Source organism: Ambystoma mexicanum, chromosome 7p (genome assembly GCF_040938575.1).
Source record: "Ambystoma mexicanum isolate Mex_15411 chromosome 7p, UKY_AmexF1_1, whole genome shotgun sequence".
Classification (NCBI taxonomy): Eukaryota; Metazoa; Chordata; class Amphibia; order Caudata; family Ambystomatidae; genus Ambystoma; species Ambystoma mexicanum.
Genome location: NC_090939.1, coordinates 551329236 through 551356704, shown reverse-complemented (window position 1 = coordinate 551356704; position 27469 = coordinate 551329236).

Below are 27469 nucleotides of genomic sequence, written 5' to 3'. Positions count from 1 at the left end.
TTTTTTACTGGCAGCTGCGAATGGGCAATTACCGGGTTATTACGGCCCTGCTGGACCCGGTAATTGCATATTTGCGGGCGGCAGAAAAAAGTTGCTCCCCATTCCCATTCGACCTCTTAATGCTGAATCGGAATGGGGAGGTCGGATGCACCGGCACCGTTTCTAACGGTGCCGGTGCATCTGACATGCTGTGTTCGCGGGTGACACTCTGCCTGCCAGGTCCGACCTGGCAGGCAGAAAGGCCCCCGCGAGCACAACTCATAGTTTGCCGGTCCGGGAACTACAGTACCGGCAAGCTTACCAGTACCGTAGCTCCGGACCAGCAAACTTATAATGAAGCCCAATGACTCATGCCGAGAGTTTTCAGACAAGCAGACGAGACTGATACAATGGAGATAGTCTTTGGCAGCATCTTGCAGTGAGGTAATTGGTTTGTTAGGTTGAAATTGGAAGTTGGCAGGAAAGGCAGACAAGATTATGAAGAAGCCAGATAAGCAAGGGAAGATTTAGATACATGTATCGAGGATCTTAATGAAGATGGCACAACGTGTGTCATGCAGACCATTCTGAGAGACCACTGTATTATGTGGCACCATATAATAGAGTATATCTATTTCTCCAACAGTATAGGCACTAACTAACTTGACAGGACCTCAGCAATCAGATAAAGATTAGATATTGTGTTGTCCTATCGTCTTTCAATCTTTACTCTCTTTCTTTATCCTTTTTATCTCACTCATCTCAATCTTCCCTTTGCCTTACATCCTCGATGCTCTTACTATCAACTTTGAGCAAAATATGACCACCCATCCATTCGTTCTATAAAAGCGCTAACTCATCAGTTTTCTATTGTTCTCCTTTCCATCTCTTTATTTCTCGTCCTATATCTAAGGGTGTACTTGGTCGATCACTTCTCTCTTTATTGTGTCTCAACTTGGCCCTTGGGACCTTAGAGATTACATTTCTCTCAGTATCTTTCTCTGGGCCCTCGTCGCTGCTTTCAGCAGGCGACTCATATGTCGGGTGACTATAACCCGCTGCTGCCTTGAGCTCACTTAATGGGTACAGTCTGTCATCTTTCTTTCTATCGCTGTATGCTTCGGGTGTGGAGGGTGGAGCAGAAGGCTCCTCACCCCCTCTTTGCATACATTAAGCATCCACTCTACAGGAGGCGGGTCCTCCCTCTCCTCCTGGTACATCTATCAGAGCTCTAAGCTCACTAGTTGTTTTTCTAACTTTTTCCCGTATATGCAGCATGCAAATATGTTTTCATGTGCTGCAGAACTGCCTTCAATAGTGATCCCCCTTGTGGCCATGGCATGAACATTTTGTCTGTGGTACCCTTAACCCGCTCTGCACTGAACTGCCTAAGCTTGGGTGCGTGCTTGGGTATCTGCTTACAGAGGTGTACAAGCGGAGTAATATTCTCCATTTTGATACGTCACTCTTGACTGTCAATACATTTAAACTTTGCAAAATTCAAAAGAACGTTTCAGAAAAATAACACAATATGAGCGTGCACTAATCGTCACAGGCTCCAAACCCTCTATATCATGTTGTTTTCATTAATCACCATCAGTTCAATACCAACAAATAAATAATGTATTCACAATTCTTGTGTGTTCTTTTTCACGTCTTTCAATTCCTCTATTGTTTTTTCTCCATATGCAACTCACATAAAACAAACAGACAAACAGACTTACTCAACCGGCCACATATATCTCAGTCTTCTCTCTAAGACAGTCTTACCCTTTAAAAATATCTCTATGGGATGTGAACCAACCTCTTCAAACTGTCTTTAAACAAATGTGTCTCCTACGTCACCAGTAAATGGGCTCCAGGTGTGATTCCTTCTGTTCCGTTCTTTAAAATGCAGGTAACCTAGGGTGTACTAATTACCATGGCCTCTCCTTATGATACCTCTTAATTGCTTGGCTTCTCCTCAAGTCAATTGTACTCAATATGCAATGCTCAACATTCTCAAGTTACTTTATCCCAGCCTCCCTCCGTTACTCGTTTCACCTTATCAGTTTCTTCACCCACAGCCCATTCACACTTTTGACACCTCACTCAGTTTTACTCACCATTCGATTTTTCAACTTCCGACTCTCAGGATCATACGCCTCCTCAGTAGCCTCTTCAACTTTCCATCTGTTCAGCATCCTGTAGATGCTGGGAGGAGTTTCTGCCTGAACAAAAAGGGACCCGTCTATCATGGCTTGCAAGACGTTGTCTTAACTTAAAAAAAATGCTACCTACAGGGAGCTTCACGTCCTTTTAGCCAAATGGCAGAAGTTGTGTGATATTTCCAGAACCCCAAAGCTTACTTATCTCGATGGATATCTAACCATCCTCTCTCTACTACCACGTGAACTGGTCTCTTCCAGCCCTTTAAGATGAGGTAACAATACCCTTGAGATGGATGGGGATACCGAACTTACTCAAACATTAATAATCAAAACGACTCAGGAAGTTGGCAAAAGGATAACTGTTTTAATATCAATTATCTAAAACAGGGAGTACAATGGACATCAATGGATGCCTCAGCATAGGAACTCTCAATGCATCTTGAAATTTCATTTATAATAAAAATTTGTCATAGGTGACGTCAACCTATGTGGCAAACTACAGAAACCTAATGGCAAGTGTGATAGGGTCTAAGGAAATATCTAAGTATACGATCCATACTTGTCTAAGCAGTAAAGAAATATGATAGGTTTCTTAACATCAGGTGAGGCAACTAAGACCTCCCCTAAAACAGGTTACTATGATTGTCACTAAATACACAATGTCCCATTGGCTACACAAACTATAGGACCCTTAATCATGCGTTCCTCTACCATTGGTTGGCACTCTAACCTTTGTCAGTACTATTCCACCTATGTCCAGTAGCATGCAGACTAGGCTTCCAGGTGCTGGTGAGCTAGTCTTTGACCATAGCTTCCCAGCAATTAGCATATTCATCCATCATCACCTCAGTGGTCTGCTGTCAATTAGGGCTTTGAACTTGTCCTTGGGAGTGTTCTTTGCTCTGGAGAATTCAGGGGAGTGAAGGCACGCTCTGCCCTCATGCGTAGGTGCGACCATCATGTTCATCCAACTTCATCCCTCCACGTGACTGAAGATCACAAAATTAAGCCGCACGTGTATTAAAAATACTATTTTCTACTGCACCTCTGACGTCTTCCTTGTGTTGTTCATGCCTCCTGAACAGGAGCTTTGTACTTTCAAATGATTTGTATCCAATGTCTTCTCACTCCAACCTGATAAAACCTTGGCTTCTTTCCTCATCAAGTTTTGCCTTTCTGAGATTCACTTTGTAATTCACTTGCTTTTCAAGTGCGACACACTGGAAAAGAGGCATTCCTTCTTTAGCCCAGCTCTGCTATAACACGCAGTGGAAACATCCATTCTTTATATGCTTCTATATATATGTATATGTTGGCGCATGGCACAATCTATTCACTACTTAGCTAGCCCCAATAACACTTTGTTTGCTTGCGATTCTTTGCCTCTGTACATGTGTAAAACAGTTTGACATCTTCATCACTTCTGTAGCATATGTTTCTTCATCTTGATCCCAAGATGCCACTTATCTTCGATTCTTTCTTGATGCCTTATAGAATATCCACATTCTCTAGCCTCTGCATATCGTCTATGTACGTCAGCTTGACTCTGTATGTTATAACCATTCATCTTCGACATTCATTGGTCCTGCTTCTTCCAGAATTTAATTCAGATGGCCATCATACTGCCTCGTATGCAGGTATGGTTTTCTCAATGGGAACGTTGCCTTCAGGATTCTCTTTGGTATCAGTATTTTCACTGGTACCACACATGTCTCACTCTCTGGTTCCCAACATATAGGCAAGATGGGCGAGGTGATTGAGATGGGGGTACTTAGCTCCTTCTCTACAATGCCTTGAAACACTTGCGTATAGGCGCATTAAAAATGCCATATCATATCATATAATATATACTTGCAATTGTTTGTGCAATATTGATACTTTTTCTTGTAAACTTTTAAATAGATGCTTGCAAGTATTGCACACAAATGATAATGTTCAAAGGCAGATCAAGATGATACAAAGAACAGATGACTATGAAGTTCATGAAAAAAAGGACTTTTGTTTCATTCTCTAGCTTGTCTTGATAAAAGTCGATTTAAGAGTCAGTTTCATCATATACGGATGCTAACTGCACATCATACTAAAATTAGATACCTTCTAGTTAACCTGCATGTGTGCAAAACACCACATATGTCTCTTGCAGTTTTAAAACAAATGATTGTGACTGGAACGGTAGAAAGTTTAGTTTCAACAATGCAAATGATACATTTTATGCATTTAAAAAAGCATGTCTAGGTAGATGAAACGCTTATAGGAAGTGGAAATGATGATCCTATGCTTTCAATGGATTAGATTTTTCAAAGGTATAAAAGCAGCATTGCAATGTTTGAGTTGTCTTCTACTGAAAGACCTGACATTGGGGGTCATTCTGAGTGAGGCAGTAAGGGGTTAATGGAGCTGGTTACCGTGCCATGGCTGTCAACCCCTTACCGCCTCATTACGAATCTGCTCATGGGAACCCGCTAAGGACGCCTGGTTTTACCAGGCACCCTTAGCGGGTCCCGCGAGCAGACCAGGGTGCTAACAATGGGCCCGTTATTAAAGGGCCCGTTGTTAGCACCCGCTCCATTCCCATTCAGCCCTATGGGGGCTCGAATGGGAATGGGGATGTACCGGGTCCGGGTCCCTTGAATGAGGAATTACCGGGCCCTCCAAGGTTGGAATGGCCCGGTAATTCCTCATTCAAGGAACTCGGTCCCGGTACCCGGTAAGGGGGTAGCCATGCCGCTATCAGCGGCATGGTTACCTCCTACCGTGTAATGACCCCCATAGTCTGTGTATCCTGTCAATACAGTTTTTATAAGTCTCAAGTGCAACTACTGCATGTGGAGAACAAAATTAAACACACTGTAGAAGATGTTTGAAAAGAATGTTATCTGTATTTGTAGAAGAACGATTTGACACAATATTGTTTTCACTTATTGTATGAAAGTGAATTTTCAACATTATGTTATGCTGTTGCCCATACTCTTCAGACCACATCTAGATTTCAAAATCGTTCTGCATGTGAGATACTTCAACAGATGAAAGAAAAAAACAAAGTTTTAGAGGGCAAATTTACAAATATTCTTGCTACAATGAGATGAACTAAAGAATATTGGTATGGGAGGCACTCTGAGGTTAGATGCATGATCAGAAACATGGGATCTCCAACCTGGTTTGTGACTTTAAGTTGCACTGCGTATGGTTGGGATAATCTTGCAGAGTGGATTGGAGAAAATAATGCAGATAAAGACAACATAGAACATAAGACACATGGGAAATTGTGTTCTATGGACCCTTTAAGTGTATTGCGGTTTTTTCATAACAGATTTTTAGCCATGTTACACTTTCCATGTAATAAAGAAAATGTTCCACTAGGCCCTGTGGAACATTTGTTTTGGAGGAAAGAGTAATAGGCATGTGGGGCTCTGCATATACATACACTGTTGTGGATTAAAGATGCTCCTCAGTTTGGTAAGGCACGTGACGGCTGTGTGATTTAGTTCATTGATAAAAATGTTACTTGTTCTATTCCATCTCAGCACGTGAATACTGATCTACGAAACACGGTGGAAAGGTTTCAAAAGCATTCATGTGGAAAGTACTGTCGAAGAAAATACAAACATTATGACAAGTACTACACAGATTTGGCTCTCCAGGGATTGTGACACCAGTTGTTCGAGTGAATAGTTTAATGTCACCTGTTCGACACTATGTTACTGGTAAGTCACTGAGAAATACCTATCATTTAAAAAGAAATAAGGAATGCCAATGTAATAATGATTACAATGCTGTCATTGCTCAGCTATGGACTGGAAATACTGATGTACAGATTATTGCTGATAAATCAACAGCTGTTGCTCATTATGCTACATAATACATGACAAAAGCAGAAAAGAGCAAAGCAGCTGAAGTATGGGCAGATTTAACATCAGATACAAGTCTCAGTCAGAAACTTGTAAGCTTTGATTTGAAGATGCTTTCACATAGAGAGTGTGGTAGCTATGAAACTGCAGATTGGCTAGTTTGCCTATGTATGGATGTAGTGTTAATGTAGTTTGGTTAAGTCTTGGACCAGCTAGTAACAGATATTGCTTATTGAAGCCTTTGACTGCAATTGAACAGTTAACTGAATCAGCACCTGGCAGTACAGAAATTTTTAAAACCAACTTGAGTGATACATATTATCCAAATAGATAAGAATTGTTGGAGGATTTTTGTTTGTATAAAGTTACACAACACTACTCATATTGAAATATTGAAGCAAACTGTGACAGGGGACAGTTTAAGTACATGGATCTAGGGATTGTCTAGTCAGACATGAAAAGTCAAGTCTCATTAACCACATGCAACTGTCTTGTCAAAGTTCAGAGATAAATACATAATGTTATTTTTGTATTTTACAGTTGTTCTTCCCATGGCGTGCGGAGAGTGATGTACTTGGCAGTTTTGAAACTTTTGAAAAATCATTTTTCCTAAAGAAAATGCTTAATTACATATCCGAAATGTGAGCAGTATTTGGACCTACTGGAGAAAGAACTATGTCAAGAAGAACTTTTGTCAGCTCAACTGGCAAATGAGACTCCTGAGGGCAGTCAAGAATCTGCAGCAGGAAGTCAAAATGTTCTTTGTGAGTCCATTATTCAAACTGATGTTGAGCTTGCTATGGAGAAAGTCGAAATTGCAAAGGAACAAAGTAAAGTTGAAGATGTGAATTGTGATGAAATTGTTAGTAAACTTACTATAGAGCAAAAAGAAAATTATAATACATTTAAAGAAAGGTTCTTACATGGTTTACTGCATGACAAGTGTGAATGCTCTTGTGTGCAATGCAAACCTGTTAAAACGTGTTTTAATGAATGCAGTAAGAGCTATGATCCAAAATTTAACAGACTCCTCTTTGTCATGTATTATAACTGCTCCAACAGGTTTAGCAGCATTTATTGTAGAAGGTGCTACTTTACATCACCTGTTAATGTTACCAGTGGAGCATGACAACAAACTAGAATATCGGAAACTTGTATCAAATGCAGCACAAGAAGTAGGAAAAGTTATTAGAAAATTAAATACATTGATTGTAGATGAAGTATTTTGTCTAACTTGATGCCGGCTTTCATTCATTTGCAAATGCAAGAGGTTTTGAAGACATTTTGTTTGGAGGTGAGCATGTTCTAGTTTTTGGAGACTTGTTACAATTAACTCCTGTGAAAGGTGAACCCATTTTTAGAATGCTGCAATCTATGAGGCAATCTGGAGACTTAGAGTGTGCAAAAATGCTTAAAAAGATATGTTTAGGTGTTCTTGAGGAAAATGTGAGCGTGGTCTTAAAGAGAGCACTGATTTCTAACATGTTTCATGTAGATTGCAATCTGTCTGATGTTATGTTGACTCTTAAGGGAAAACAACATGTGTTATGTTTCTTTGATGTGCACATTTGCAGAGTGTAACAAGTTTAACTCTACAATGATACTGTCAGAGAAGCTATTTATTGTAAAGATAAAATTATGTGATGTTTTAGATGGTCATGTTATGCCTTTAGAGTTGGTAGAGAGCAAAAGCGCAATTAGGTCAGCTAGAGAATTCAATTTCCAAAACAGAAAGTCTGGAAGGAGTTTTAAAACTGTGCATCAATGCATGAGTAAGATTGAAGAGGAATTTGAATGGAGAAATTGGTCTAGTCAATGGAGCAATGAGAAGAGTGATGGCATTTCACACTTTTCCTCACAGTACAATTATTGAACATGTTGAAGTTAAGTTTGATGGTGTAGAAGGAACTCACTTGATTTCTTGGATATCTGCAGTTTTCATGCTTTTTAAGGATACCTTTGTGAAAAGAGCGCAGTTTCCATTGTGATCTGCTTATGCAATAACTATTCATAAATCACAAGGGTTGACTTTAAAAGCAACACTTATTGGCATTGGTCACACAGTGATTAAAGAAGGAATGTCATATGTAGCTTTGTCACATGTGAAAAATATAGAAGGTTTATTTTCAATAAACTTTGATGAAAGTAAATTGACAGCTGACATTTCTTACATTGAAGAATAGAAAAGTTGCATTGTATGCTCCTAACCTGAACCTTAATAATAATAATAATAATAATAATAATAATAATAATAATAATAATAATACCTGTGCCTGTGAAGCAGTCATCCAGGAAACATAAGGAGTCAGTGAAAGCACATTCAAATAAAATCAGTCCTTGAAGACTAAAGAACAACGGAATTGTATGGAGTTGGAGAGTCGTCCAACTGTAACATACTGTCTTTGCAGTTTTAGTAATGAAGCAGGTGTTGAATGCTATTGTAATGCAGCTTTGTGTATGTTGTTTCAAATGACTGCATTGATGCAAGAAATTGCTTTAACGGTAGAGAAGCAGTTAGTTGTTGAACTTTCATTTCTTAAAATGTCTGCAGATGAAAATACACACAGTTTACATTTGGCAATGTCAATACGAAATGTAGTAGTTGTTGCAAGTGGAAATGAACAATGTTCTCAAAATACACAGGTAGATAGTCAAGAATTTATAATGAATGTCTTTAAGATATTAGTGAAAGTAACTTTTAAAGTAGATAAGTATGTTGGAATTAGTTACGAGTGGAAGCATATGTGTCCAAAATGTAGGAAAGGGTAGTCGACTCCAGATGTTTGTGAAAGATTTGTGTATCTGCATGTGCCTGATCAGAAAACTTTTAAATTGTCTGATCCTGTAACTAAAGCATTCCATGTCATACAATGTAGTGACCGTGGTTGTTTATGTTTCAAAGATACAATGTAGATGGTAGAAAAATTAACATGTCAATAATGAATTTTGTCAATAGTCAAGTTTGTGTTAGTAAGAAAAGTTTTAAAACATGTGCATTTATTTTTCATGAGGGTGCATCCATTTCATCTGGACATTTCATGACATAGGTGCATACAGAAGTAGATTGGCTTTTTTCTAATGATGTTGTATTCACACACCAAGCTAGATTGCCAAATGGTTTACAGAATGCTACTTAATGTTAGAAGCAAAGTATTAAAATATATGTGTAACATTATTTGTGAATATAAACATCTAAAATACAAATTGTAAATAATAAAATAGGTTAATAAGTGTTTTATGTAAAGTAGGACATGCTTTGCTATGTGGATGTTTTTTTTTCAAAACAGTACTAAATAAATGTAGAGGTAGTATTGTGAAGATTATATAATTTAAGAGAGAAAATAGCATTCTGCAATCTTCTATTTCTGTTTTATTGTGTGAAACAGTGTATATTTTAAAATGCACAAGTGTTCCATATAAGCGTGAAGTTACATAAATGGTTCCATGTACATTATTTTGAGTGTGAGGAAGTGTAGAAGTTGATGACCGCTTACATATGAAACAAGTATTCACTAGGTTGTAGATACAAAAGCATATAGTGCAATTGAAATACAAAATCAAAATAACAGACTGAAAAGGTAACTTTGGTAATTTGTATGTGTAGTGTGGAGTTTTTTTAAAAGTCAGACAATCTATTCAGTCATTAAACTGTGAATATTAATTCATTTTGTATGGTAATTTTAAGCTAATTGTGATTATCTTATAAGGTGTGCAAGTGGCCAGAAAAAAAGACACACACCAAATTGGGAAAGAAGCTATGGAATTATAATGTAGCTAGAATTTGTATAATTTATAATACATTTGATATAGAGGGGGGTCCCAAAATATTGTAAAGGCTTTTAAATGTGGTGCCATTTAACAAATCTACACAAAGGTTTGCAAAAAGATTATATATCTAGATATAGATGTTTTCATAAAGTCTGAATGGATTTTGTCAAGTGGGGGCTAGGTTATATGACAATTGTATGTGCATACATTTGACACTTTTGAAAAAATAAAACATGGGTGGATTTCCAGCATGATTTTGCAAATGTGCCAGTGTTTTATTATTTGACAAGTGTCATAATGTAGCTACAAAAAATAGCGGTATACCTTTAGTGACTGAGGGGTAGCCTGTGGCAATGGGCCCTGGTCAGATTTTCCGGGTCATGGAATAAGGTCATGATCCGGACAATCTGGCTACTGGCCATGACCAAAAGTGGAACTACAAATCCCAGAACGCAAACAAAAGATCTAGGACAACATAAACACCTACAGATTAGAATGCATCACATTGGCAAGTATGCATATACTCCTAACATATTAAACTTTCACACACCAACTGCCATGTAAAAGTGCATTACAACTCTTTTCCAACAACTGTTCTTCTCTTTTCAAAACGTTACACACAGATCTTCTAAAAATATGCACATACGCATTTCTTAATTTTCTTAATTTTCTTAATTTTCCTAAAATTACCCTAAAAACAAACATGTTTTAAATGTCCAGCAATTTCATTAACTGTTTTTCCCAACATCTCCTCCTAACTTCATAAATAACAACCTTGCTTACTAAAAGTACTTCACCATTACCACATATCCCCACTAGCTTTCTTTTACAATTACAGGAAAGAAGCACATTGCTGAAGATAAGAACCAAAAAAAGAATACCTTTCACATCCTTCACAGTAAGTACATTAATGTACATTAATGTACCATGTACCATTAATGTACATGTATATGTATGTAATAAAAACAGCCCAGTTCCACTATATATTACCCCAGACTACTTTTTTTGAACCAACACTTCTTTCACTTCTTTCACTCTAACTCTTTGCAATTCACCATTCACACTCTTCATATTCCTATCTAAACACCACCATTGCAGCACCCACTATTATTCTGAAAACAGCACAATGTGCCTACTGATTCAATCACACCACCATTCCCTTACTCACTACCTCAACAAAATCACCTCTATAGACTATTACTCTAAAACTTCCCAACCTCCCTCATATGCCACCTCATAATAAAACAGCACTGTATTGTATTACGCTCTCCAATCACAACCACACACCCATTCACAGTACATGCATGTAAATTGCATAACTTTCAATCCCAAACCTTCTCTTTTCCCAACAGACACACCAAAATGCCTACGAAAGGGCAAATCAGTAGAAAAGAGAGGTCACATAGAGCAGATCATCCACCTCTAAAACAAGGATTTGAAATATTAAAACAAAAGAGTTAGGAACCTCACTCAACAAAGCTAAAACAGCCACGACTAAAAAAGGTGAATGTAGTCATGGTAAAGCAATTGCAAAAAATCATATGTTACAAACAATGTTCCACAGTAAGTTCATCACAATCTTATAAAAAGTGGTGAAAAGTCATGATCAAACCTTAAAAACTACCATAGTAGACTAATCCTCAAAGCTCAAATGGACAGCAGTTTTCTACTAAAGAGAACATTGTTTATATTGATTTTAAACATAATGAAACCATTAACTAAATGAATCAATACATTACATAAAGTGCTTCTAAACATGTGCAGTGTTAATATAGAGACTGTTTCAAACTTCTGTGATGGTGAATAGATTCACACATGCAGCACAGAATAATATTTCAATGAGGAAGCTCATAAACAAGAAAAAAATAATATCTGTAGAGAATAATGGGTGAGGGTATGAAATGGGAGAAGACACCTTTATGGCAAAAGAAACCCTTATAGAAAAAAAAAAACATCCCCAACAAACTTTCAACCAAATACTTCTTTCACCCAAAAAAACATGCAGTGTGCAAATTGACATGCAGCTCAATGTGTAATATACACCAACAAACCTTTAAAATCTTTACAATCCCTCAATCAGTTTGTGAAACTAAAAGACAAAAGTAAAATGAAAACTTTAAAAACCATGGACTCCTGTGCAGTGTGCAGCCACACTGGTCTGCGAGGACATTCATTAGCCTACATTTCGGGAACTGCTTGCAAAAGCACCTTTCACAACAACAAAATGTTAGTAACACACATTCTGCTATACATAATCTTGTACATAGACTATAGTATGCAAAACAGCCTGCTCTAGAACTGCAACATTTGAATAACATTCTCCTACATGGAACAGTCAAAGAACTGCTTCAAGAAATAGAACACATCCAAAGTAAATAATATGGAACTGAAGTTGCATTAGAAAATTCTGTAACTTCAGAAAACATTACCGAAAACCTCATGAACACCAACATCATAACATAGACATACAAAATAGAAATAGCTAGGTTTCTAAACACATATGCAGAAATACCAGACCAATGTGTCGGTTGTCACAGAACTTTGTATACAAACAGCACATAAATAGTAGAGATAGCCTATAAAATAAAGGACAATGAGGAATCCATTAGTTCCAATTAGATGTATATCTAACAGCAGAACCTACATACGAAATAACTGATCCCTCAATAGTTTGCACATATTGCAACACAAAGCTTGACAATACCCAAATGCCATCACATGCTATCACTAATAATTTAGACATATTCCCACTTTCCAAAGCTCTCCAACAACTTAACATGTATGAGAGCATTATAATCCAAACGGTACACCAATTTCAAGCTATAGTATGCCTTCACCAGAAATCAGCCAAATTAGGAGTTCAGCGACTAGTAGATCAATCTTTGATCAAGATGTAGATGATTTGACCAAATCCATGTTTTCAAAAGAGTAAAGTGACAGAGCTTTTTTTATTGCGGGGAGCCCCCTCCTTCCCCCTAGCTTTATTAATATCCCTTACCCCACTCCCACATGTATTTTATAAAAACATGTTTCTTTTGGTAAAAAAATTCAAAACAATTTGGTCACTTCTTCCTCAGAAACTTTGGATTCAGTCACTTCTACGGTATTGCTTTCATTGTACTAGTTAATGGTGTATCAATAAAAGACAAAAAAAAAATGGTAACTAGTCGACTTAAAGTTAGAAAAGCCCCACAATATCTAAAAGAAAACAATCAATATTACAAAGATATAAACATAGAGGAAAATGTAAGAGAAACCACCCAAATAATTCAAGACTCACCAACAACTGGCCAATTGCAACGTGTAGATCCTGTTACTGCAGCCAACATTTTAGACAAGTATACAATTCGACCACTACATTCCAAAGACACCATTGACGATGCATTAGAAACATTTCCAATCCATCAAGCCAAAGGTCCACACAAATTAGTGGATCAGAAAATCGCTCTTTAAAAATGTATTCTGAAGACACCAGATTCAGACAAAGGGGGGTCATTACGAGTTGGGCGGTAAGGGATAAATGATGCCGGTAAAGGATTACTGGCATCGTTTACCGCTCCGGGCCATTGCGACCCACCAACCCGCTATTAGCGGCACCGTAACTAGCTAACGGTGCTTCAAATAGCGGCATGGGCGTGGGCACGCGACCCTTCATGCCGGAAATACCGCCATGGCGTAAACAGGAGGCCAAGTCAGGCGGACATGAAAATAACGGCCTACTGAAGCCGAAAAGTACCTTACTGGCATGGAGTAAATACCGGTATTGGGGACCACCCGTAAATGGCCATGTGCAGTGTTCCCAACTGCCACAGGTGCACACAATCAGCACAGGTGGAGGCAATACAGACTGGGCCAGCGCAAAAGGAGCATACCCCACCCCTTCCCACACCCAGTCACACACCAAAATGATTCCAATACTACTAGCAATGCTGGGGCTGGAGGACATGATTGGAGCGGAACTGCTGCAACAACAACAACAACAACAACAGGCAGCACAGAGGAGACGCAGGAGGAGAAGGTGGGTGAGGCAGGCCCACCATGCCCCTCCAGTGCAGCCAGTGGTACCACGCAGGCATCCCCCAATCCCTCGCATGCAAGGCCAGTCCATTCAACCTAACCCCTGAGCAGATCCACACCCTGTACCCACTGGACCCGGACACCATCACCACCATTGTGGACATGATACATAACAACATCGTCAGCCTGATTGAAATACGCACTGCCATCCCTCCTCTACTGAAGGTAGTGTCAGTGCTGCACTTCCTGGCCACAGGCACCTACCAGCAAACAAACAGTGAGGCACATGCATGTCATATCCCAACCATTATTCTTACGTACGCTGAAGTGCTCGATGCCCTCCTGAAGCACATAGGCGACCACATTTTCCTACCACGGACAGCCCAGGAGATCTCCAACACCAAAGTTGGTTTCCATTCACTGGCCAGCATCCCTGGTTGCATTGGCGCCATCGACTGCCCCCATGTCGAATTGGTGGTCCCACATGCCATGGAGGTAGTGTCTCAAACAGAGGTAGTGTCTCAAACAAGATCATCACACATTGTTGTGCCCGATTTCCCGGATCAACCAATTATTCAATGGTCTTGCGGAACTCCACGATACCACGCTACATGGAGCGACATGCAGGGCAGAGATCCTGGCTTCTCAGTGAGTTGCATGTCAGGCTCATGGAAATGCGATGTGGGTAGGTGATTGGGGGGAGAGATGCATACTTCACCTGACTGAGATGGGGGGAGAGATGCATACTTCACCTGGCTGAGATGGGGGGGGGTGCATACTTCACCTGGCTGAGAGTACCTGAGAGGATGTACCATGCTCATACCCCAAAGTAGGCCAGACTTGACCCGACACCTGACCACAAAATACAAGACGTAAGCTGCACTACCACGAAAATGATGCAGTGCAACAACCATTACATAGCTATCAACATGTACACTGCACATAATCAGACCGTAGCCCCCACAGCACAATGCAGCAACAAGCAATGAGCATGGACAATGCACAGCGCCAAATACCATCATCAAAAAGTAAAGGTCTCCATTACTGCGTAGAAAGGAGCCACATGAGGGCAAAATACATGAACACACCCCGACACCAACATAGAGGTCCACCAAAACAGCATGTCACCATTTGTCATGCAAAGTGAGATCATCATGATGCTGTCATCAATGTTGACAGGATGGTAGCATACATATCACTGCACATCACCCAGATCATGGGAACAACCATCGTGGATTACCACAGTGCATGAGCAACCACAAGGAATTGGCCCCCCTGCGCCCAATAGACGATGGCACGCACACCTGCCTATAAGAGGAATACACACATAGCAGTCACATCATGTGTCTCTATTCATGCATGGATCTGTGGGTGCATACAGGAAATGAATGCATGCTATGGTGTCATTGATACAGGTCCCATGTGATGTGAGGACTTATACATAATCATTGTTGCCCACATGCAGGTGATGCAGGCTATCCCTTGAAGAGGTGGCTCCTTACCCCAGTCCGGAACCCGCAGAACAGGCATGAGGAGGACTACAATTGTGCGCATACACGTACCCATGTGGTGATTGAGCAGACCTTTGGCCTCTTGAAGGCACAGTTTCTCTGCCTCAGCAGGTCTGGTGGGGCACTCCTGTACGGCCATGAGAAGGTGGGCAAGATCGTCATGGCATGTGTCATGCTACACAATATGTGCATCAGACAGAATGTACCTCTGCCCCCTGACGCTGAACTGCAACCACCTGATGATGAGGATGAGGGGGCTGCACTTCAGGGAGGCAGCGATGCACAGGAGGGACGTGCCATGCGTCAGACTCTGATTGACCTATGTTTCTAGCACACATGGATGGAGAGTGTGACATGGAGGTGGAACTCAGGGCAATGGGTGTGTCAGGGACATGGACACTGTAGACTGTTCACCAATAAAGCACACGTACACAATAAGCAATGTCCTCACATGTGAATTCAGATTTCATAACAGGTGTATTCAGAAAAAGTAACTAACAAGTGCACAAGCCCTCCACCCAAAACACCCGCTCTCACCTCCCCCTCAACTTCCCCACACACCCTCTCCCTCCTCCCCCTCAAATTAATGCACAAACTTTAGTGTTTCATTATTTAAAAATTATTGAATTATTAACTATTGTTTTGAGCCACCACTTGCAACATGCTCAGCTCTCTCTACCTATTACTAAAATAATCCACATTCAGGATAATTCCACTTTGCAACTGTATCTGCCTAAAGCAGCAATCAGCCTCCTTATGAGATTGGTAGTATCTGAGCAATAATACCTCAGAGATACCAACAAATTGTATTCCTCCTCCCTTGACCCCTGCAGCACAACATGCAACAGTCCCCTGGACTCATGAAGGCAGACTCTGATCCCACGATCCTGAGCCTCTGGAACTTTTGCACCCCTGCAGAACATGTGTGTGTCATGGCTGTTCCCCTAAATCAATTTCAATCTTACTTCTGTGCAGCCATTTTGTTTCATGTGCTTTAGTGTGCCTTTTGCAAAAATCGAATTTAGGTGACTTTACTTGTGTGCAGCCATTTTCGTTTCATGTGCTTTAGTATGCCTTTTGCAAAAATCGAATGTAGGTGCCTTTACATCTGTGCACCCTAATGCTGTGTTTTAGAGTGCCTTCAGAGTGCCCTTCAGGTGGTTGAGACCTTCCATATATGCTCAACTGTTATGTTCACTTGCTTGCAGAGTCCTTACTGTGTAACTGCCTGTTTGATGTTGCCCCTAACACCATGAGTTGAGAATTTGCCAGTCTGTGTGATCGTACCCTTTTGACTCATATTCTGCCCAATATAGCCCCCTGTAACTTGAGGCATGGCTTTACCAGTCTGTGTAATCATACCTGTCTGACACATATGCTCCCTAATGGAGCCCCCTGTAACATGAGTTGAGGCTTTGCCAGTCTGTGTAATTGTACCATCTGACAGATATGCTGCCTGATGTAGCCCCCTGTAACACGAGGTGAGGCTTTACCAGTCTGGTAATCATACCTATCTGACACATATGCTCCCTAATGGAGCCCCCTGTAACATGAGTTGAGGCTTTGCCAGTCTGTGTAATTGTACCATCTGACAGATATGCTGCCTGATGTAGCCCCCTGTAAAATGAGTTGAGGCTTTGCCAGTCTCTGTTATCGTACCAATCTGCCTCATTTGCTGCCTGATGTAGCCCCCTGTAATACGAGGTGAGTCTTTTCCAGTCTGGATACACACACACCATTTTATGTCTGTAACCATATGTTTATTCTTGCACTTCACCAATGTACCATGCACTTTATGTAACTAGCGCCTCAAGGTTTTGTGCTCTGAAATAAATGCTAAATAAATCAAATTAATTGATCGAGTCCATGGGGATTTTGACGGTATTACAACCATGGATATTACCACTGGCGCAAACACTTTTGAAATGGGAGCATTTTGGCAGAAAGGCAGTGAAATTACATCCAGCATTTTGCTGGAGATTTTTCTTCCACCTCACTGCGAGACCTTTAATTCGGTGGTGTGGCAATGCAGAGGTAATGTAGTGATAATGGAGGGCCACTGTTGTTAGTGATACTCACATTAATTGCTTTTCAGACCATAGCATCTGATCACACAGATCTTTATGAATGATGCTGCCGGGACGCTGCCGGGATGCTGCATCAGATTTTCCTGCACATGTGCTTCCATGATGCTGCTACCTCACACCTCAAAGAAACCTGGACTACCATGATATTCACCCCTCCTTAACCATGGGTTAGTTCCCTCCCACGAGTTAGTTCCCTCCTTCTGGATACACTCCTACCCTCTTCTGACTTTCACTCTCCTTCTCTGCTCGACTCCCAAGTTTACATTTGTGTTTGTTCAATGTTTTGCACCCATTGTTAGCATCTGATTCCGGTTGCAATTTCAAAATCTAGCTGTTATTATACACTTGGTTTAGTGTCAAATCTAGCTGTGTTTATGCATTTAGATTAGTTTCAAATATAGCTGTGTTTATGCATTTACCTTATTTTCAAATCTAGCTGTTTTCATGCATTAAGCTTAGTTTCAAATCTAGCTGTGTTTATGCATGTGGCTTAATTTCAAATGTAGCTGTGTTTCTGCATTTAGCTTAATTTCAAATCTAACTGTATTTATGCATTTAGCTTAAGTAAAAAACTAGCTGTGTTTTTGCATATGGCTCAATCTCAAATGTAGCTGTATTTTTGGATTTAGCTTAATTTTAAATCTAGCTGTGTTTTGCAAACTTGTTATTCCCTTTGTTTGTATTGCGTGCTTTTCTGTAACCGACTGGCCCAGTGACAGGACCGTTTTACTTGTTCTATTCTTACTCACTGCCCCCCCTCTGTCTACCTCTCCCATGGCGTTTTCTGTTACTCCTATCTTGTCCAACTGTTTTTCCATTGACTATCCTTCCCTTCTCAATAAGTCTGGATATCTCGGCCTCCAACCCTGGTCTCCCTATCTCTGACACCTATTCCAGAGCTTCCTCCAGACAGACGATTAACCAACATCCTCTTTTTTCATTCCTTCGCCAAATCTATGGACTCTTCATATGATCTCTGTGCTCTGTCCTTTCTCCTCCGCTCCCATTGATTGTGGCACCGGCTGGGAAGCCCTCATGGCCCCCATCGACTCCTCTAAGGTCATCATTAATGAATACATAAATGGCCTCAGGCCAATCTCCTAAGCTTTGATTGGATCTTCCCTCGCCTCATCAATTTCCTTTAATCTCCTGCTGTACCCTGTCCCCCCTCTCCTGCTTCCCTGTCCCCGCCTGGCCACCTTGCCCTCTCTTCCCTCCTCTACTGCCGCAACGTGGGCTCTTTCGCCTCCACAGGGCGTACCTCTGATTTGTACTCCACCCCAGAAGGTCTTCAAGGCTGGCAATCTTCTTCATCTTGCCACTCTCAACACTTGCTCTGCTGTCAAACACTCCTCTGACATCTGCCGCCTCCTCGAACAATTTGACCTCAATGTTCTTGGACTCACTAAGACTTGGTATATGCCCATTTATGTCACAAGCTTTGACACTCTCCTCCCTTACAGCTACAAGATCCTCTCCGCACCTAGAACCTACGAGTCAGAGGGGTTCTAGCCCTGATCTTCCCTGAGTGGATTCCTGCCTCTATCATTCCCACGCAGACCTACTCCTCTTTCGAATGCCTTGTCTGCAGGCTCTCTCTCTCTCCTGGCCACTCTCTTACAGTGGCAAATATCTAACGGCCCCCTGGTCAGATCACCTCTTTCCCCTCTCTTAGTAGGCGGGCTTCTCCTTGCCCCTCCTGGCTTCAACCTCTGAACTCATCTTTCTTGATGACTTTAATATCCATCTATATTCACTCTGTTCCTCGTCTGTACTCTTTTGTGACCTCTGCGATTCCCTCTCCCTTTCTATCCTCCCCTCTGGCCCAACTCACTCTGCAGGCACATGCTTGATACTTTGATCTCCTCTATCCTCCCCTTCTCAATCCCTCTGACCACTCCTCTCTCCTGGAGCAATCCCTCCCTCTTCTCTTCCCATCTCACTCTCACTACTCCCCAGGCCAAGTCAACCCCAACACTGCCACCTACCTTCTCAGACATACAACCCATGAATCATGTGTCAGTTGAGGCTTTACCTGCCACCTTCCCCCACCCATCCTCTGGCTGATTCAAATCCTGACAAAGCCCTTTTCCTGCTCTATTCTTCTATCTCTGATACTCTTGATGTTGTTGCCCCTGTCATGAGGATCAATTTGAAGCCCAAAGCCAAGTGCAATTCTTGGTATGACCTAGCTACCCTCAAACGTAAGTGCAGGGTGGATGAGAGGAAATGGAGGGCTTCCTGTTCATTCTCTGACAAACTGGCCTGCTGCTTGCTTCAAAGGCAATACTGACTCTCTGTCCATACTAAGAAGAGAGCCAACATCCAAGCCTATGTTTCTGAGGCATCTAACAACTCACCCGAACTCTTCAAAATCTGTAAGGATCTGGCCAACCCGGCTGCAGTCTCTACCTCTCCTGTCGCCTCCCAGGCCGTTTGCACGGCCCTTGCCTCACTTCATCTCCAAAACCCAGGGCATCCTGTCCACCCTCTTGTCCCCTCCCTCTCTTCCCCTTCTCCTTCTGCAAACTCTGGCCCTCCTGCAGCCGCCTCCCCACCCTCTTTCTCTTCTTTTCCTTTTTACTCCCGTGACAAGGTTTCTAGATAAGTCCAATCAATGAAAGTCAAAACAGGTCAGGTTCCCTGTTCCTCCAAAACTATCAAGGACGACATTGACACCCTTGCTCCTGCCCTGGCCGATTTCTGCAACCTCTCCTTCACCTCTAGAGCCTTCTTCTCCCCTCTGAAGCACTCTCTTGTGCACCCTCTTCCCAAGAAACCCACAGCTGACCCTTCCTGGCCGTCAAACTTTTGCCCGATCTCCATCACACCTTTTCTGGGCAAACTCTTGCAAAGGTTGTCCATCTCGCAGCTTAACCTCCATTCCGATTCTGTTGGCTGTCTCCATGACCACCAAGCTGGCTTCTGAGCTGCCAGATGCATGGAAACTCCTCTCCTGAACATGTGTGAAGATGTACTCCCAACCTTGACTCTAACATCCCTTCTGTCCTCATCCTACTCGATCTCTCTTCTGATTTCGACACAGTCAACCATGCTATCCTGCTCAACCATCTCTGTGATATCTGGGTATCACTGATCAGGCTCTGTCCTGGGTGACCTCTTTCCTCTCTGATCAATCCTCCCAGGTCCAACATGGGTTCTTCATTTCCTCCATCTCCCTCTCTACCTGCAGTGTTCCCCAGTGGTCTAACCTTTCTCCCTGGAACTTCAACCAATGGCTGGAAACTCTCGCCCATCGCATTGCCTCTCTTGTTCCTCTTTTCAGTGCTGTGTGGATGACACGCAACTCATTTTCAGGCTTCCCTCATCCACCTCTTCTCCTCCTCTCATCTCTGATTGCCTTTCTTCTATTCAGGAGTGGTGTGCCGCAAACGATCTCTCCCTTAATGCCAGTAAGACATTAAGACTGCAAACCTTCACCCTCCTTTCCTGTCACTCTCTGGCTGGCCTCCCTTGGCCCTCCTCTAACCCCCACATGCGAGGCTAAGAACCTCAGAGTCATTTTCGACTCCACACTTTCCTTTTCTACTGACATCTCTGATGTCTCTAAAAAGTCAAACTTCCAACTGCACCTCCTCAGAGGTATTCTGCCTTTCCTCTCCTTCCCCCAGAGGTTCACTGTATCTCGAGCCCTGGTTCTCTCTAGGCTGGATAACTGCAACAGCCTCTTTCTAAATCTACCTGCTTCTACCCTCTGCCCTTTCCAACTCATCCAAAACATGACTGCAAGACTTATCCTAGGCCTCAAGCCCTGGGATCGTATCTCTCCAGCCCTGATATCTCTTAATTGGCTCCCAGTGGCTGTAAAGACAAATTCAAGACCCTTTGCATTGTCCACAACGCATTCTGGGGCCTGGTTCCAAAATACCTTCAACTCTCCCTTCGCAAATACCTTCCCTCTCAAGCCCTTTGCACCTCCTCCTTCAACTCCCTCAGGGTCAGTTGTTTCTCAAAGAAACGTGCTGGGGGTAGATATCTGTGTTCACCTGGGGCCTCCCTGCCACTCTGAAACTTGAGGAGAACCATCCCCGGTTCCGGAAGCCCCTCAAGACCTTCCTCTTTGCTTATGCCTTCTCTCCTCCTCTCCCCATGTTGATCTGTTCTGCTTAGGCATTGTGCACCTGGTTACCCTCTGATTTCGGGCCCAGGTCCTAGCCCACCCTGCCATGCAGCCACACTGCCTCCTGGCAACCCTTGCACTTTGGGCCTGTATCTGTAACCCTGCAGTGCCCCCTTTTCCGTTCACTTATGAGACACCCCAGTCTGTGCCTTAAACCTAGCCCTTTCCACTTGCTGGCTGCACTACCATTTGTTGTTGTTTTACTTTCCTGTGCTCAGCACTTTCCATTTCCCTCCTTCCCTCTCCCCTGCACTTTAGCGTTCTCAAAGGCACTGGGCCTAGCAAGATCGTTGTTTCGGTTTTCCCTTGTGCAGTCGCTCTCTGAAACACATGTGTACTAGCGCGATACAATTAAAATATCAATATCAATATCAATGCAAAATCGTGTCACTACAAATGCGTCTAACAGTGACAATGTACCGAGGTGTTTAGGGCCCTCATATGGTTTGACGAAATCCACGCCACCCCTTAGAACATCAAATTACACAGATGGTGACAGTTGTATCATGGCAACACTATCATTTCCCATGCGCAGATTTTCTAATACACGGCTCTCCTTCCAAAAGACTCTGTTCACAGTTGGTTTTGCGACAGATGCAAACAGTCTTACAGAGATGTTTGCTTGTATTTGCTGACTGTTTGAGGAGTATTGAGAAGAACATACAACGTTTTATTATTTATATATATATATATATTATAATATCTGCACACCTTCGATTTAGCCCCTCAGATGGTGTACAAATGCCTGTGTCAGTCCCGGTGGATGTTCATCATCCTGGGTGTGATACCTGTGCATTTATTTTAATTGGTGCATGTACCCCAGATTGAATTGTGTATTGGAAATGATGTGGATGCTACCTTCAATGGACCATTTACAATTCTGACCTCCTCAGTTCACTAAGCAATTACTGCTCCATGGGTGAAAATCTTGCAAGCAACACTTTACTCTCTGCCTCAGGCTTATTTGGATTCCGATATGTTATTCCTAATGTGTTGTGCACTCACTGACTTGTCTGCCACCTGCCTACTGCAAACGCTGCTGTTCCATCAGCGAAAAATCATGTTAGGGTGTCTCTCCTATATGCTACCCTTGAGATTGCCATAGTCTCTCTCTAACCTCCTGTTTGCCCATGTGTCTTTTCCACTCACTTCAAGAGATGAACAGTGACTGTTGAGTCACCAAATTGTGTGAATCTCTGCTGCTCCTTCTCAGCAAAATATGTTGAGCATGTATCTGCACAAGATGCCATCAGCAATTTACAACTCCTTTTCCCAGGTGTTATTTGATGACATGCGTCTAATCCACTTGTTTCTAGAGATGGACACTGACTGGTTGTCACATGTCTCCCCAAATCTCTGCTACTTTTACCCTGCGAAATCAGGCAAGCATGTCTCTGCCACATGCTGTGATAAGACATTCCTGGTGTAATCTCACACGTCCTCCCAGGTGTCTGCTGATTGCACATGGACGACACTGAGTGGCGTATCAGCAGTCATTTTCAATCTTTGCTGCTTTCTCCTCTTAAGATCAGGCAAGCCTAACCATCCCACAAGCTGTACTCAGGTGTTCCTACCATGTGCCAGCTGATGGCACATTTCTGGTCCTGTCATTCCTGTTACCTGACTCTCTGAATGCCTGCTTGGCCTCCCACCAAAATCAGGCTAGCTTTACTCTATCACAAGCTTTCCTAAAGTATTCCTTACTCCTCTTGTCCTTCCTCCAGGTGTCACCCGATGGCACGTGTTTCATCCATTCTCATCAAAACACAGACACTGCATGTGTGTTACTGTCATGTGCGTCCATAAATCTCTTTGGAAATGGCACGTGTGTTGTTCACCACTACCAATCACTAAATGCATTACACAGTGTTGTGTATGTGAAGATTACCATACATATTACTCTCTGAATAGGTCCCCAGCTACACACTACCTCTTCCTACTAAAGTACTCTAACTCCACTCAAGTTTGTTTAGCCCGTACCTATACTTTCCACCAGAAATTATTTTCTGTCTGATATAAAAATGCCTGAGGTGCTACTTGAGATACAGCCATTTGTCACCCGTTAAGCCAAGTGGTCAAACTTTGAAAGAACTTTACAATGGTTTGTCTTAAGTTGACCTGGTGGAATAACGTGAAATGTCGGCGTAGAAATCATTGTGTCTTATGCTGTCCTTTATAACAAAGTTGGGAAACTGGGTTTGGTGATGCAGTCCGGATTTGTGTGTGCTTCAGTGAGAGATATCTCCTCTCCTCTACACAGAAACTGGCTAGGGTGACAAAAGAACTTATTCTAAGTTTTTGAACCCAGGATAGGAATGACCGAAACTCATTTTTTCTATATGCTGACAATAACACATTGCACTGGGAAGGGGCAGTAGAAGTGATGATGTGCACTGGCTAAATTCCCCCTCTAGGGACTAAGACTAATGGAAAAGAAAAATCTAAAAAGGTTACATATGCACCATAGCTCACACCAACTTTTCACTCCATACGTCACACACCACTCATGACACATGATCATTCCCTCATTTGTCCAGGCACTGGTAGGAAGCTGTGACCATAACCCAGCACAATGGCAAAGATAGGAGCTTGGGAATTAGACTACAACCATGCAGAAGGGTAAACAAAAATGTGGTGTAATAAGCCCGGCTCAGCATGGAAGTTGCTCATCAAGCCCATTCTTCTAAAAGGAGGGATTGTTTGCCCCATCCTTTTCGGCCTTAATAGGTGCCACACCTGGGATAACACATTCACTTTACAAGTAATTGATGCCAGGCAAGTCTAGAAGAAGGTGGCTCTCCAACATGACAACCAGAACCGGGGTATTTTGGGGCAGCGTATATTCGTATATACAATAACCTACAAGCAATTTGAAGAAACAAGGCTAAAGTGTTGCCTTTAAGTGTACTTGTGCAGAACATGTCCTTGCAACTATAGGTAATTACTGCGGTTGAATATAACATTATTATTGTACATAAACAAGAGTATACATATTTGTAGTGTTACATTTAATCAGATAGCCTGTTGTCAAATTAATGACGGCAATTTTTAAATGCTGAACATTAAATTGCTTTCACAGAAAATGTGCACCTTAATGGACAGAACAGAATTTACTTTACTCATATCATTATTCACTTGTTAATGCATTATTTTAGTTGCAGTACAATAATGATGAGACAAGAATATAGGTACATAGTGTTAGTAAGTAAATCATTTAACATGCCCTATAGCTATTGGTGTTCATACCTTTTTACGTTCAATTAATATGACTAATGCTCATACGAAGCAAAAAGTAAGGTAACAAAAGAATAGAATGTGGGTTTGTCTGTATTATGTTTCATGAAAATTTGTTTTCCTGTGAAACAAAACACTTATCATTCACCAGCTTTAGCTGACATCAGATCACGTCTTTTAAAGCATCAATAGATTATGGTGTGAAAAATGCTCACGAGTGATTATATGGAGTATTGTCCTTGAAAGGAAATGTGTGAAATCTGTATTCAACATGACATATCAAATGAGTAAACAGAGAAATAATTGTGATTAGCCAATAAAATGCATGCCATTCATGTCTCGATTTCTCTCTAATTACAAGGACTTTCATAATCACAGGATAAATATTACGCTATGTAGCTGCTGATTATATTCCCCATGTAGCTTGGTTATATTTGTTGTAATAATTACACGCCTCAGATAATGATTCTCCAATTTATTTATATCCAAGCCCTCATAAACCATGGGGAATTTAGAAGTTCACATTTTGCACTAAATTTGCATTGCATAACCTTTTGTTCATTTATGTGTTTGAAAGGATTTAGTATATGAAGTCTGATTTGAGCTGATATTTTATGCATAGAAAATGAATGTGTTCATTCAAGTAGAATTTTCTGCTGAGCTGAGACTTTTTCACTTTGTTACATTTCCATTAAAATGAAGAATTTCGTTGTACCTAGGTACAGGACCCGTTGCAAGAAGGATTGTAGTGTACCCAGATTCAGATGTAACATTTGGGTGAGTGTTTTGTGAGTACATTGATGCACAAGCATTTCTCTCTCAATAGAATTGCTGCACATAACAAATATTGCTAACCTGACTTCAAAATTAAGACAGAAATGGTGTACATTTTATTCCGTTGATCATGAAGTGTCTCAGTCTCTTCAACATGTTGATACTATCAAGCATGTATACAATACATGCCTCAATCCTAATAAATGTGCTACTGGTCAAAGTTTCTTCAGGATTTTATCGTCCAATTCCACCAAGAAATAAGTGCCAGAGATTCTGGAGAAACGTGAAGTACCTGCTAACTGCCTCTTTGCCTCGCACCCTACTCGTCTGCTTTGTTTGCCTTTCTGCTGCAGTGGATCCGCGTTGCTGCAAATAATGTCATATGACCAAAAAAGTCTGCAAACTCTGCTTAAATATAAGCCCCGCCCCTTTTTTGGCAGAAAGAGTTCAAATCAGGCCCAAGCACGCACACCTAGCAAAGTACCTGCTAAGTGCCTCTTTGCCTCGCACGCTACTCTTCTGTTTCGTTTGCTTTTCTGCTGCAATGGATCCACGTTGCTGCAAATAACGTCATATGGTATTTATATGTTATGTTATGTTATGTTATTTTGCATTTATATAGCGCCTTATATACCATTGGTATGGTCTGAAGGCGCTGGTAGGTCGAACGCCCTTGGGAACCGAAGTTCGGGTCAGTAGAGAGAGTAGGGGGAGTCAAAAGGTGCATGTGCGCACCATGTATGTGTGCAGCTGGTGCGGAATTCAAGTGGTAGCTGCTTCTTAGCGGTAGGTGTGGTGGTTGAGATATCAGGAGTATGTGTTCGCTCTGGATAGCTGTATCGAGAACGACTGTGGCTGCGTTAGGCCTGAGGAGGACACCTGGCTGGGGGTGTGATACCAGCGATGTTTACTTAGAGTGATGTGGAGTGAGCGGGATATGTAGATATGAGAACAGTTATACCGAATGGTGTCATAGTATCTCTGTGTTCTAGTTGAGTGGTGGTGTAAGGGAGAGAGTAAGCGTGGGGTGTGGTAAGATGTATGTTTTTCAGACATTTCCTGCATTCCAAAGCATATTATGTATGTCACTCAGTTGCGTGCGGGTTGGTCTTTTATATGCATTTTTGTTCAAGAATGTATTACACATTCATGTCTGCCCGACAGTGCATATTCATGTACTCTGGTTCATTTCGCGTGCTCAACTCTGTCCTTCATTCTCCAGTGCGGTTCACGCATGCTCTCATGTGTTCCATACATATGCACTCCTGTGCTTCTTGCGCATGCGCTTCGGTCTACCCCGCGGTTGTACTCATGTCTGCCTACGCTTTAATCGGTTCTGTATACTAAACTGCTTTGTTAGCAGTCTGTTTGATTGATCTACACACTTATCTGGTCTCACTGATATCATACATACTATTCTTTGATTCTACGTAGTCGTCCATTCTGCATACTGTTCCGGTCAGCATACATGCTTCTGCGCTTTCCACGTTCAGTCGTTGTTCATTCTCAACTGTTCTCATGTCCATCAAGACAGTCACAGGACTCGCAGAACTTTATTTGGAACTGTATTGATTTATATATCTTTTTTTCTTTTTCTTGTCTAGATCAAAAAAGCCTGTAAGTTCGGCTTAAATATAAGCCCTGCCCCTTTTTTAGTGCGAAGAGTTAAACTATCGGGCCTGCTAAGTGTCTCTTTGCCTCTTTGCCTCTTCGCCACGCTCGTCACGACATTGAGGTGGGACGGTAACTTGACGGGTATCTTCAAGCATACTTGAGCATTTTTCAATGATGATGAAGCATACAATACCGACTTTAAAAACTGGTATGCCGCCAGGTAAAATGTTGTCTATACAGGAAATAAAACGTGAAAGCAATCCTTGAGTTCGCGGAATCGAACCTTAAACCAAACTTGGTCAACCCCATCTGGGCGAGCGGATCGAAAATCTCTGAAGTTATCATT